A 12,009-nucleotide genomic window follows, 5' to 3' on the forward strand; every position below is an offset into this window, starting at 1 on the left:
TTTCTGTGAATAGCCATTGGTCAAATGTGTCTGAGGCTCCTGGGCAAAGCGTGGTGGCCTAGAAAGTGGAGGGTCACTCAGCCTTCAAGATGAGTTTGGGGGACGCCTGGGTGGCTCAGATGGTTAAGCGTCTGCCTTCTGCTCAGGTCGTGATGCCAGGGTCCTGGGATCGAGTCCTGCATTGGGCTCCCTGCTCAGTGGGGAGTCTGCTTCTCCCTCTCCCTCTCCTCCCTGCTTTGCTCTCCCCCTCTCCTCCCTGCTTGTGCTCTCTCCCTCTCCTCCCTGCTTGTGCTCTCTCTCGCTGTCTTCCACTATCTCTGTCTCTCTCTCACTCTCAAACAAATAAATAAAATCTTTAAAAAAAAAAAAAGATGAGCTTGGTCACCACCTCCTTCAGGAAGCCCTCAGCCCTACACCATCCACCCCTCACCCTTTCTTCCTCTGTAACTTTTCATTCAGTGTCCCTAGAGGGCAGGGACGTTTGCCCCCATCCCCCAAGAGCCAGAGCCGTGTCAGGTACTTTGTAAGCACATAGTGTTTGCTGACCTGAGCTAAAGCAAGAGAAGCATTTCCTCTGGCAGCAGACAAACTTGAAGGTTGTGGTTGATTTTGGAGGGAAGTTTCTGGTGAGCTGATAGCCATGGGCCTGTAGGAAAAGAATTCCGGAATCCCATGCTCGTCACTGACATGGTCGTACTTAGCCCAGTGTTCAAGGCTCTATAACACTCACACGGCCAGGATTTGAGTCCCCACTCTGCCACCCACTAGCCCACTCCCTTAGTAGGTTGCCTAACCTCTAACTGAACCTGGTTTCTTCATGTCTGTAATGGGGATGGTGACTGCTCCTACCTCATCAAGGTAGGCCACAGTGGCCTGGTCGGAGAGGAGTTGAACGTTTTATTTAGCCTTGGCTGTCTTGACTGGAGCTCGAAACTTTCACAGGGAGGTGACCGGGTCTTTAAAATTAGGTCAGACCGATGGAGGCCCATTTATCTCTTCAGTGCCCAGCGAAGAAGCAAAACTCCAGACCAGGCCACTGGGGGCGCTTGCAGTCCTGACCCTTCAGCAGGTGGAGTTCCCTGGGCTCATGCAGTCTGAGGGGCCTGGCGTCTAAGCTCTCTGCATGTACTGAGCATCTGCTGTGTGCAAGGTGCTGGGGGGCTCCCTCGAGCTATGTGCAGTAGAGTTCTGGACGTGAGACCAGCCCACCGCTGTGGGACCGAGAGCAGTGAGTGACAGGAGATTTCCATGCTGAGCCAGGTCAGACACACCACAGGTGGTCGGAGTTCAGAGGTGTGGGAAATGTTGCCGAGTGTTAAAGGCATCTGGGAAGGCTTTCTGGAGGAGGTGGGAATTGAAGTGGGTCTTGAAAGATGGGCGAAGTAACCCAATATGGTTCTCATGTAAAACAGCAAGCAATCTGACACAGCCTAAAAAACCAGCCCCAGAAAATGGCTTAAATAAATTTTGTTAAAGCTGTACAATGCAATTTATGGAGCTATTAAAAGTAGTGCATAAAATTTCATTGCATGCTTGAATGAAGACCGGCAGATTGTTCCGGAGAACATGAATTAGAAAAAAGCAAGGATCCCAATCTCTATAGTGAGATGCTAGTTATGTTAAACATGTGTATATACAGGGGAAAAAAATTGAAAGGAAATAAAACAAGACACAAATGGATGTTAGAAGTACTCTTGTGCATTTCCTGAACTTTCTATGATAAACATATTACTCTTTTAAGTAGAGAAGTATGGATTTTAGGGAGAGGACCACCTGCCACTGTAGGAAGTGGAAGTAACACTTCCCAACAGCAGATGAGAGTTCCGGGGATTGCTCCTTCTCTCAGCCCGTGGGTGCAGACAGGGCTTCTCCGGCTTCCTCCCTTCTGCTGGCTTCCCCTCCCTGCCTCCCTGTGCACAGGCCTGGGATGTAGCCCTGAGATGGCTGGCTTAGAAGCCACAGGTGTCTCTGCGGGGCGGAAGGTCCCTGTGGAGATGGAGACTGGGCTGGGAGAGCTCAGTTACAGGCTCTCACCTTACTCAGGTCAGCATCATGCGCGCTCCCCCCGGGCACTCGTGGGTGCCCTCTGGAGCCAGGCTTGCTTCTCCTGCAACCTGAGCCGTGGCTCCGGGCCCTTTTCTCCCCACCCCAGGCCTCTTCATCACCCCCTGGCCCCCCTGGTCTACCCCTCAGCTTGAGCTAAAGCCACTTTTCCCCAGCCGCTTACCCCTCCTCAGCATTTTCGAATGAGCTTGCAGAGTTGGGAACTCTGCACCGTCCTCAGGTTTTCCTCTCCATCCTTTCTTTGTGTCCCCAAGTTAGTTCTTTGTCTTTGTCAAGGCCTCACGCCCACCTGGGCTCCCTGGGTCCTCAGACCCTCAGGGGCCTCTGTCTGACCTCACTGTTCCCTTGGCAGGCTGGGCTGCCCTGCACCCCACTCTTCTCCAGGGGAGAGGCTCCCAGGCCTTTGGGGATGACTTTTAAAACCTAATCATTCTTGCCAAGGAGCGGGACTTGGAAAGGTCTGGGAGAGTGGCTGGCTGGGACAGAGACTCTGGCAAAGCTGGCGGGGCAAAGGGGCACCCAGCGTGAGCCGACATTTCCCAGGGCCTGCTGCGTGCTGGGCACGGATGTTTGACACCTCTTTTCATCCTTTCTCTGGTCTTTTGTGCTTCCTTCCAGAGGATTCCTGCCTGTGTTCATTTCAGGAAAATTCTGAGTCATTAGCTCTGGGCACATTGCTTCCCCCCATCCCTTGGGTCTCTTTTCCCCAGAATTCCTCCTGGGGTTCCATTCTGGGTGTCCGTGTCTCTAGCATATTGCCTTTCTCTCCATCTCTCTGCTACATTCTGAGATCCTTCGGCCATTTCATGGTTTGCTTCTCCATTTGTGTTCAGTCTGCTCTTGAACCCGTCGTTGAGTATTAAGGTTACGTATTTTATTTTCAAAAGTTCTGGGGGCACCCGGGTGGCTCAGTTGGTTAAGTGTCCGACTCTTGATATCAGCTCAGGTCTTGATCTCAGGGTTGTGAGTTCAAGCCCTGTGTCGGGCTCCACGCTGGTGTGGAGCCTACTTAAAAAAAAAAAAAAAAGTTCTGTTTGGTTTTTTTAAAAATCTGATTTTATATACTCTGTTTTCTCTTCAGATCTGGTAGATCTTTTACCTTTTACTAAAAAAAAAAAAATCCTACTTAAGGAAATAATATCTTATTCCTTTCTTATGTGTTTAAATCTATTTTTTATTTCTTTAATCATTTGACTGTTATTGCCTTTTTTATCTTTTGTACTCTCTCTATCACAGGGAGTTCTCAGTGGCCCATGTCTGTTGTTCCTGTTGACCCCAGCTCACAGTTGGGTGTTCTGGGTGGATGTGATGGAATTTCAGACCCTGTACTGTTGTCTGGTGGAGCCTTGTCTGGGCTGAGGGGGTGTCCTCCAGGGGGGTTGCGGTTGCTTCCCCCAGACACCTGCCTGTGACCAAGTTAGAAACACCTCTTTTGTTAGAACCAATCTTTTTCGGCCTGAGGGGTTTCTGGGCTGTAAGGGAAAGGAATATTCAAACCCCGCACTCACTGTGAGGGCAGGCCTGTGATTTCAGAATCATAGAGGAGATTTGTTTTCTATGTTAATTCAGTGCCTGGGCCAAGATAGAGCCACGTTCTTATTATGAAAACGTGTGTCTTATCCCTAGTCCACTCTTTCTCTGAAGGCAGGCCTTCAGACCTCCAGCTTTCCTTGGGGTCTCGGCTTCAGCGTCCCTCAGGCAGGCCCAGCGCTGCCTTCCTGCCCCCTTCTAGGCCTTTCAGCCCGAGCCCCCGGCAGCCCAGCCTCCCAGCAGCTGTGGCCGGCAGAGCATCAGTGTCGCTGTCCCGTGGACATTCCTCTCGCTCTCCCACGCCCGCAGCTGGCTCTTATTAAACTCCAGGCAGTGGTGGCAGCACTTGGCTGCCTCACTGAATCCCCACAGTGACTTTGGGACAGGAGTGATCTTTTAATATCCCCATTTTACAGATGAAGAAACCGAGGCAGAGCTTTGCAAATCAAGGGTTTCTTAAGGGATTGGTGGCATGAAGGTGTTCAGCTTGTCTCCTCTGCCATGTTGCTTCTGAAGTAGGGGTTTCCTGGTTTCCTAGAAGCTGGAGCTAAGGCTAAGGATGTGATGCAGGTGTTGAGAGGTGGGGCCGGTTCTGTCCCAGCTCTGGGTGGCCTTTCCTGCTGAGGGCCAGGGGAGGAGATGAGAACGTGGTGCCCCTGCTCCCCTTGCATGTTTGCCTCTCTGCTCACTCCCTGTTGGCACCACGGTCGGGCCTACCCTGTTCCTTGAAAAGGAGGGAGATTATCAGAAGCTAGTATCTGCCTGGTCATTTAAGATGTCTCAGGTGGTGATGGGGACAGCTGCTACGGGCTGCTTCTGTTCACAGATCCATGGACCCTGCCTGAGAGCTTTAAAGGTGAAATCTCAGGGTGGGCAGGGTGATCTGCATTTGAACATGAACCCTGTATGATTCTTCCCTGCCTTGAACAAGCCACTGGCTTATGATTTACAATCTGGAACTTCCTTCTCGTGGTGGGTTCTGGGCGGCTGGGCAGGCCTGGGTGTGTGTGTGCGAGAGAGAGAGAATGAATGTGAACATGGGTGTGATCCATCCTCAGGGAACTGAGCAGCTAGGCCAGGAGCTGTGCGATAGTCAGGTGGGCAGACCAAAGCCAGTGAGAGAAGGGACCCCCCCCCTTTCCTACTTCCCTCCGTCTCCCAGGCTCATCCCCACTTTGCTGCTTCTGCTCTTCACCAGCAGATGGCGCCATGTCACCGGTCGACCAGGTGACAGGTGGCTGAGACCTGGATTCGACCAGACTTGACCAGACTTGCTGGGCAAGCCTGAATGCCCACGTCCTGAGGAGGGCTTCCACTCCCAGCCCAGCTCATGTCCTGTATTTACATTCCTAGCTGACTCCCACAAGGATCTGATTTTGCAGCCCCTTTCTCGAGCAAGGGTATTCAGAAAGCTCAGTATTCAGGAAGCTCTTAATATATACACTCACTAAATCAGAATATCTTCCCTTGGGTCGGACACTGCCCTTTTTCTTTTCTTTTTTTTTTAAGATTTATTTATTTATTTTGAGAGAGTGAGAATGAGAGAGAGAAAGAGAGAGCGCGAGCACATGAGAGGGGGGAGGGCCAGAGGGAGGAGGAGGTTCCTCCCTGAGCAGGGAGCCTGATGCGGGACTTGATCCCGGGACTCCAGGATGATGACCTGAGCTGAAGGCAGTCGCTTAACCAACTGAGCCACCCAGGTGCCCCAGACACTGCCCTTTTTCAAGAAATACCACATTGAGTACCTACTGTGTGTACCCCACTTAGAGGAACCAAGTGGCTCAGGAGTGCCCACTCTGGAGGGGGAGGCAGACACACACACACACACACACACACACACACACACACACACACACACGCTCTCTCAGGCACGCTGTCAGGGAGGGGAGCCGCCAGGGGCTGTGGGGGAAGCAGTTTTTCTTGACCCTAGGCAGGGGCCTGCGTGCCGTTCCTGGCCCTGAGCCCAGGAAGCTGGTGCTGGCGGGGATGACGGGTGTGCCTGTTGCTCGGCTGTGTCCTGGCCGGGGGAGTCCTGCGGGTCAGCCAGGCACAGGTCAGTTCTGAATGTGCGGAAGAGGGAGTGGGCCCTCAGAGGGCAGCCCTCCACCTGGCCTGGGCCACCTGCCCGTTGCCACGAGGGCTGGAAGCCTCTGATCTGTGTCCTCAGCTTCCTGCCTCTCAGTTGGGAAGGCAGGCTGTTGTCACTATGAACCTTTGATTTAAAAAAAAATCTGATAGGTATTGCATGTGCCTAGTGTACAGAGCATGAGATCCAAAGGATAAACAGTGGGAAGCCAGGCTTCCTCCCACCCTGTCCTCTGTGCCCTGGCCCCTTCCTCCTTGGCATCGTGTCTTGTGGAAGCAGAGGGCTAGTTATAAGGCCCTGTTGGGATTAGACTGACAAGCTCTGGAATTGCTAGGGGTGAGGATGGTTAGCTGAGGTCCTGAGACTTTTTCTGGACTGTTTCCAGCAGTGGCAGGAGAGGACCCCAAAGCCCAACAGGTGTGGCTCAGGTCTCTCTGCTGGGGTTCCCGGAATCCCCTGCTAGAGCTTTGGGAGCTCCAGTGGCCACGAGTCCCACCTCCCCTCCTCCAGCCCCACTGTGGGCTTTAGACTTCTGGGGGGATGGAGGCTAAGAGTGGGGGTCAATGGTGGGTGACCTCCAGCATGGCCATCCTGTGTCTTGGGTTCCTGGTCACCGCAGTGCTGCCCCACACAGGGTGCTCAGCATGCATCTGCTGGGTGCATGGACAGGTGTCCTCAGCCCCTCCGGTGTTGGGGCAGACCACTCAGGACTCCCCACTTAACCCTCCCCCGTCATTCTTCCATCTGCGGAAAGGAAACTGCCTGGCTGTGAGAACTGGTCCAACCCTGAGCGGGCTCCAAGGAGGCCCTGTGGGAGGCGGAGAGCCCTGCACAGCAAGGAGGCCATTAGCCAGGTGTGAAACACTTGCAGGATGGAAAATGAACCAAGTGGATGAGTCCTGCCTCTACCGTATCTAGTTGTATACACCCTGGGCATTGGCTGAGCGCCCATGCTGCGGGGGTGGTATGGAAGAGGAGGCATTGCTGCTGAGCCCCCCGAGGATGGAGCAGGTTCGGGGGTATGGGTGTGGGTCAGGCGTGCGGGGAAGGCCATTGTAGGGAAAGGCATCTCTTTGGGTGAAGGTGTGGCCACAGGCAGGCAGGCTGGTGCTTGCGAGGGGGACAAGGCTGTGTGACCCGGGAGAGTAAGGCGAGCCCTCGGTGTCACCTTAAGTAGTTTCTACAGCAGAGTCCTACTGCTGATGCAAAATGAACAAACCTTTTAGAATCTCTAAAAGCAAGAAGGAGAGTTTTATTAGAGCCCAAATTAGGACAGCTGCCCAGGAAACACGCTCTTCATGGGGAACAAAGTGCTCCGCAGAATGATCGGATTTTACAGGGTTATATGTTACAGATTATATACTTGTTACATCTTGGAAAAGCTCAAAAGAGTGTAGATTAGCATATAGGCAGGAGTCACGAATGTTGTGACGAGGGACTGTAGGGAGCCAGAGCACTGATCGATATCTCAAGGATGAGAGGGGTCTTCCATAGGCCCCTCATGCACAAAGGAGATGTCCAGGGTACGCTGGCGGGCCATAAGTCAGGCTTTTGGTTTGAACAAAGTTGATATACAGTCACGTTGACTTAGAGAGAAATCTAAGATGGCTTCCTTTGTATAGCAGGCCTTTAGAGCGTTTTTTCTCTCATCATTTCCCCCTTTTGACCTATAATCTTTTGACAGAAAGTACTGATGGCCATTATTCTGTGCCTTGATTCCAGGGTGATTGCTTATATCTGCCCTGGGTCCCGCATGATTCTCGATGCTAGGCCCAATTTAGGTCAGAGGAGTCCATGCCGGGGGGTCAGTAGTAGGGCCTCTAATAGGGAATGTTACAATTGAGATATACTTTTTCAGTGAGACCAAATTGTCTTGCAAACATGTATGTGTGCTTTGTGGTGAGTTTGCCTTTACATTTTTGGGGTGATATTTATAGCCTAAATATAGAAATAGTAATAAAAGCCCAAGTAATAACATTTGAGGTAACCAACAGGGAATAGGTATGGAATTAGAAAGACAAGAGAGAAATCCATTTTATGTACTTTGATCATCTTAAATTAGAGTATCTGTTTACCCTCTTTATCTACGGTTATTTGTGCTTTGTTATATAGTTGAGCTGAGTGGTTTAAATGGTAATTAAATATTCTGTTATTACATGTAACAATTTCCCTGGCCAGTTGGTTTCCATAAATATTACATCTTGTGGTGGTTATAATTCTATCTCCCAAAACATTTGGTCATCAATATTAACATTAGCATAATTTTTAAAAGATTTTATTTATTTATTTGAGAGCTAGTGAGAGAGAGCATACTAGCAGGGGGAAAGGCAGAGGGAGAGGGACAAGCAGAGCTGCTGAGCAGGGAGCCTGATGTGGGGCTCGATCTCAGGACCCCAAGATCATGACCTGAGCCAAAGATATACACTTAACCGACTGAGCCACCCAGGCACCCCAATATTAGCATAATTTTTAAAAGATTTTATTTATTTATTTATTTGAGAGACAGAGCGTGAGCAGGGGGAAGGGCAGAGGGAGAGGGAGAGAGAGAATCTCAAGCAGACTCCCCGCTGAGTGTGGAGCATGACATGGGGCTCGATCTCATGACCCTGAGATCATGACCTGAGCTGAAACCAAGAGTCGGACACTTAACTGACTGAGCCACTCAGGTGCCCCAGCATAATTTTTGTTAGCATCAGGCAATTCTGTTTGAGTTGCAAAGCTAATATTACACCATATAGCCCTAGCATTATGGTTACAAAATAAATCAAGGAGTATTACAGAGGTGTTTTATAAAGCTTTCCAACGAAATCTTCCTTTTCTTATATACCCTATGTTATGGACATAGCCATTTGTATGGGCATAGCTGTTATAGGCCAAGTTGGAGTGAATTCAGGGTTCCTTGTTGTTCAGGGCATAACCATGTATCTTGCCTGAATTTGCGGATGTCAGTAGATACTGGAATCCAGAAAGAATCATTGGCTGAAGGGGCCCGTTTTCCTCCAATGGGAAGAACTCTGGCGATATCTACAATAGTTCCTATTCCTGTTAAGACATTGAAAAATGTCAAAGCCTGGTTGGCTATACATTTGGGCACCGAGGACAATAATTGAACATTTATATAAGACACAGGGGTCTTTAGTGATTTTCCACAGATGAGAGAAGCTGTACATTTTGGGTTTCGGCCATTAGTAAAGGCCACTGACCAGTAGTTACCTCAGAATCTTCTGGGTTGTATGGCAGAGTTAGATTTGGGAGGTGGCTGAATCCAAGTCACTCCCAGAACAGTATCTCTGAAAGATACCCATTTTTTTTTTTAATTTCATCTTAGGCTTTTCCATCCGCAAAAACATGGTTAGTGATTACATTGGCTATTTTGGCATGTTGGACAAGCTGCCACTAAGTTTCTCCCATTGTGCCTGGGAGCCTTTCTTAATAAATTATCACCTAAGTTTATAGAGACACAAGGGTCAATCCATTGAATGTTATATACAGTGCAGCTTAAATTTGAGTTAGATGGTATTTTTTGAGAGGTTTTTCTTAATGGGGGCCCTTCATAATATATAAGCACCAGAAGCTAATGGAACATTAGAGTGTTCCCAAGAGCTCATAAACATTTTACCTAGGTTGTCTGTTATAATAAGGTACTAGGGGAGTATTTGAAGTTATATTAGTTAAATTAATGAGTAACCATGATATTTTACCAGAATATAATAAAGGGGGAGATGAAAGCAAACACGTAGGTTTTTATTGCCTTCTAATATTACGATCTAAAAAGGAAGAAGAGTAGAATCACAGGCCTGGTCCCGAATCTTGGGAAAGTAGTCTACCCTGATGTCATCTACTTCTCATCCTGGTTTGTAGTTCAGATGGCTCTGATGATCTTTAGTGGCCCACTGAGCAATGGGCACAGAGATTATGTACATGTGAGCCACTGTGGCCGATTTCTTTACATCAAATTTAGTTTGTAGGGCTTCAGGAAAAAAAGGCAGTTTTAGTTCTCAAATGATTCCAGGTCAAAGGGCGGGAGAAAAAAATCAACATGTTAGTTTGGAGAGTTGTAGCCAGGCATTGGAGGGCATTAGAAGAAATTAGGATCTGGTCTAATTTCTAATGAATAGTATTAAAATCTAATATCTACAAAGATGTGTTACCTGAAACATTTTCTTTCTATAATCACCCTCATTTTTACCAAAATTAGCCAAAATAAGGGCGCCTGGGTGACTCAGTCATTAAGCATCTGCCTTCAGCTCAGGTCATGATCCTGGGGTCCTGGAATCGAGCCCCACATCAGGCTCCCTGCTCTGCGGAAAGCCTGCTTCTCCCGCTCCCCCTCCCCCTGCTTGTGTTCCCTCTCTCTGTCAAATAAATAATTAAAATCTTTAAAAACAAAACAAAAAAACAAAAATAGTCAAAATAAGACAAATTTCTTTGTAAAATAAGTCCAGTTTTAACAAACTTGGCTTAATTTATTTATATAAACACAGAAAGAATAGTGATTGACCACATAAGTTCTTTTAAATCTGTTTTGCTGGAACTTTTTATAAGGAATTTTAGATTGAACTTTTAATAGCTTCTAAAGGCCAGAAGCCAAGCTAAATATTTGCCATCAGTTTGCCCGCAATACTTGTAGATTTGAGTGAATTCCTCTTCTCAGGGTCCCCCAAATATCATGAGGTGCCTGCATCTGCCAGGAAGTGACCTTCTTTACTCATCTGGTAAGATTGCTGGGAACTCTGTTAGCAAGATGTCAGGCCAGCATTTCCAAGGGGTTCTGTTGGCTCCATAAAGTCAACCTTAGGTCCTTAAAGCTGTCTGGTCATATCTCAGTCTATGCATGCCTTTCTCTGAATACAGCCTTCCAGTTAAAGCCTTGGTAATACAGCCAAAGGTGTCCTGTTAAGAGAACAGATTCTTTTTTTTTTTTTTTAAGATTTATTTATTTATTTTAGAGAGAATGAGAGAGAGAGAGAGAGCTGGGGGAGGAGCAGAAGAAGAGAGAGAATCCTAAGCAGGCTCACACTCAGCATGGAGTCCAGTGTTGGGCTGGATCTCTCCATCCTGTGATCATGACCTGAGCCAAAATCAAGAGTCACTTAACCGACTGAGCTACCCGGGCGCCCCTGTAAGTCATAGCTTAAGAGAAAATCTGGAAGAGCAAACATTAGAACTAGCAATGTTTCAAAGAAGAGTCCTAAAAACTCTAATCATCTTTCTCAATTCATTTAGTCCCATGTTACTAATTCTTGTTCTGATTGAATGCAGCTTTTCCATTAGTTCCGGAAATTCTTACCCAGTTTAGTTTTATGATCTTAAACATACTGTATTTGTCAAAAAGTCCTTTTCATGAATCTCCGCAAAGGATGAAACACACTTTCAAGAGCATCAGAACAATACTGTAAATAAAAAGACACTGAAAGATGGACATGGTTAAAGATTGGATGACAGTTCATTATAGTGCAGCTGACAGGGAAATGCAGTTATTTCTGTGACACACAACATTTCAATAATTAGAATGTCAAGAGATGACTTTATACCAGGACATGTTAAAACTTTAGGGATTTCATATGATTTCTAGAACGGTTATAGCCTTTACTCATACAATATAACCTAAGAAGGTTATCACCGTTTGTTTGACAGTGCTTCCCATGTAACCTAACATGCCGAATAAACAAGCCTAATTAGTCAAAAAGTGTTATTTTTTTTAAGGAAGTTCTATGCCCAAAGCGGGGCATGAACTTATGACCCCAAGATTAAGCGGCACGTGCTCTATTGACTGAGCCAGCCAGGCACCCCTGATTAGTCAAAAAGACTTCATTCAGAATTTGAATATTTGGCAACATTTGTTAAAAACCTCTGACGGTTTTAAAGTACATACCTAAATAGGACTTAATATTTAATTATCTATTTAACCAGGATGGCAGTTATAGATTCCAAAGGCAAACACAGAAGTTTACCTGGTTTTTAGCAAAACGTAGCTCCTCTAATATTGAGAAGTTTCAGTTCTCTTAGGTAATCAAACACCTGATAGACAAAGCATAGAAACTTTGGTTTTCTGGGCAGATTAAAAAAACAACTTTGTCTATGATTTCTTATTAAGAGCAGACCAACAACCCAAGAAAACTTTGTCTTTTTAACACGGAGAGACATCGAATCTCAATCTTATACCAATGTACTTTTAAAGTTCATTCATTCCAGTCTTAGTCCTGACGCACATAAAATTCTTTTCCAACGATTCCCCTCACAAACCTACAACTTTCTTTTTTATTCACATTCTGACCTAAGCCCTCTCTCTCTCTCTCTCTCTCTCTCTCTCTCTCTCTCTCTCTCTC

The 12,009-nt window shown here is 47.3% G+C and overlaps 1 protein-coding gene across 12 annotated transcripts in view; it reads left to right on the forward strand.

Moving 5' to 3' along the window:
- LRRC20 (leucine rich repeat containing 20) overlaps positions 1 to 12,009 on the forward strand; it is a 105,597-nt gene that overhangs the window by 26,324 nt on the left and 67,264 nt on the right. The window lies entirely within an intron of this gene.

This window comes from Callorhinus ursinus, unplaced genomic scaffold (genome assembly GCF_003265705.2).
Source record: "Callorhinus ursinus isolate GAN/ISIS: 27379988/994484 unplaced genomic scaffold, GSC_fseal_2.0 scaffold31, whole genome shotgun sequence".
NCBI lineage: Eukaryota > Metazoa > Chordata > Mammalia > Carnivora > Otariidae > Callorhinus > Callorhinus ursinus.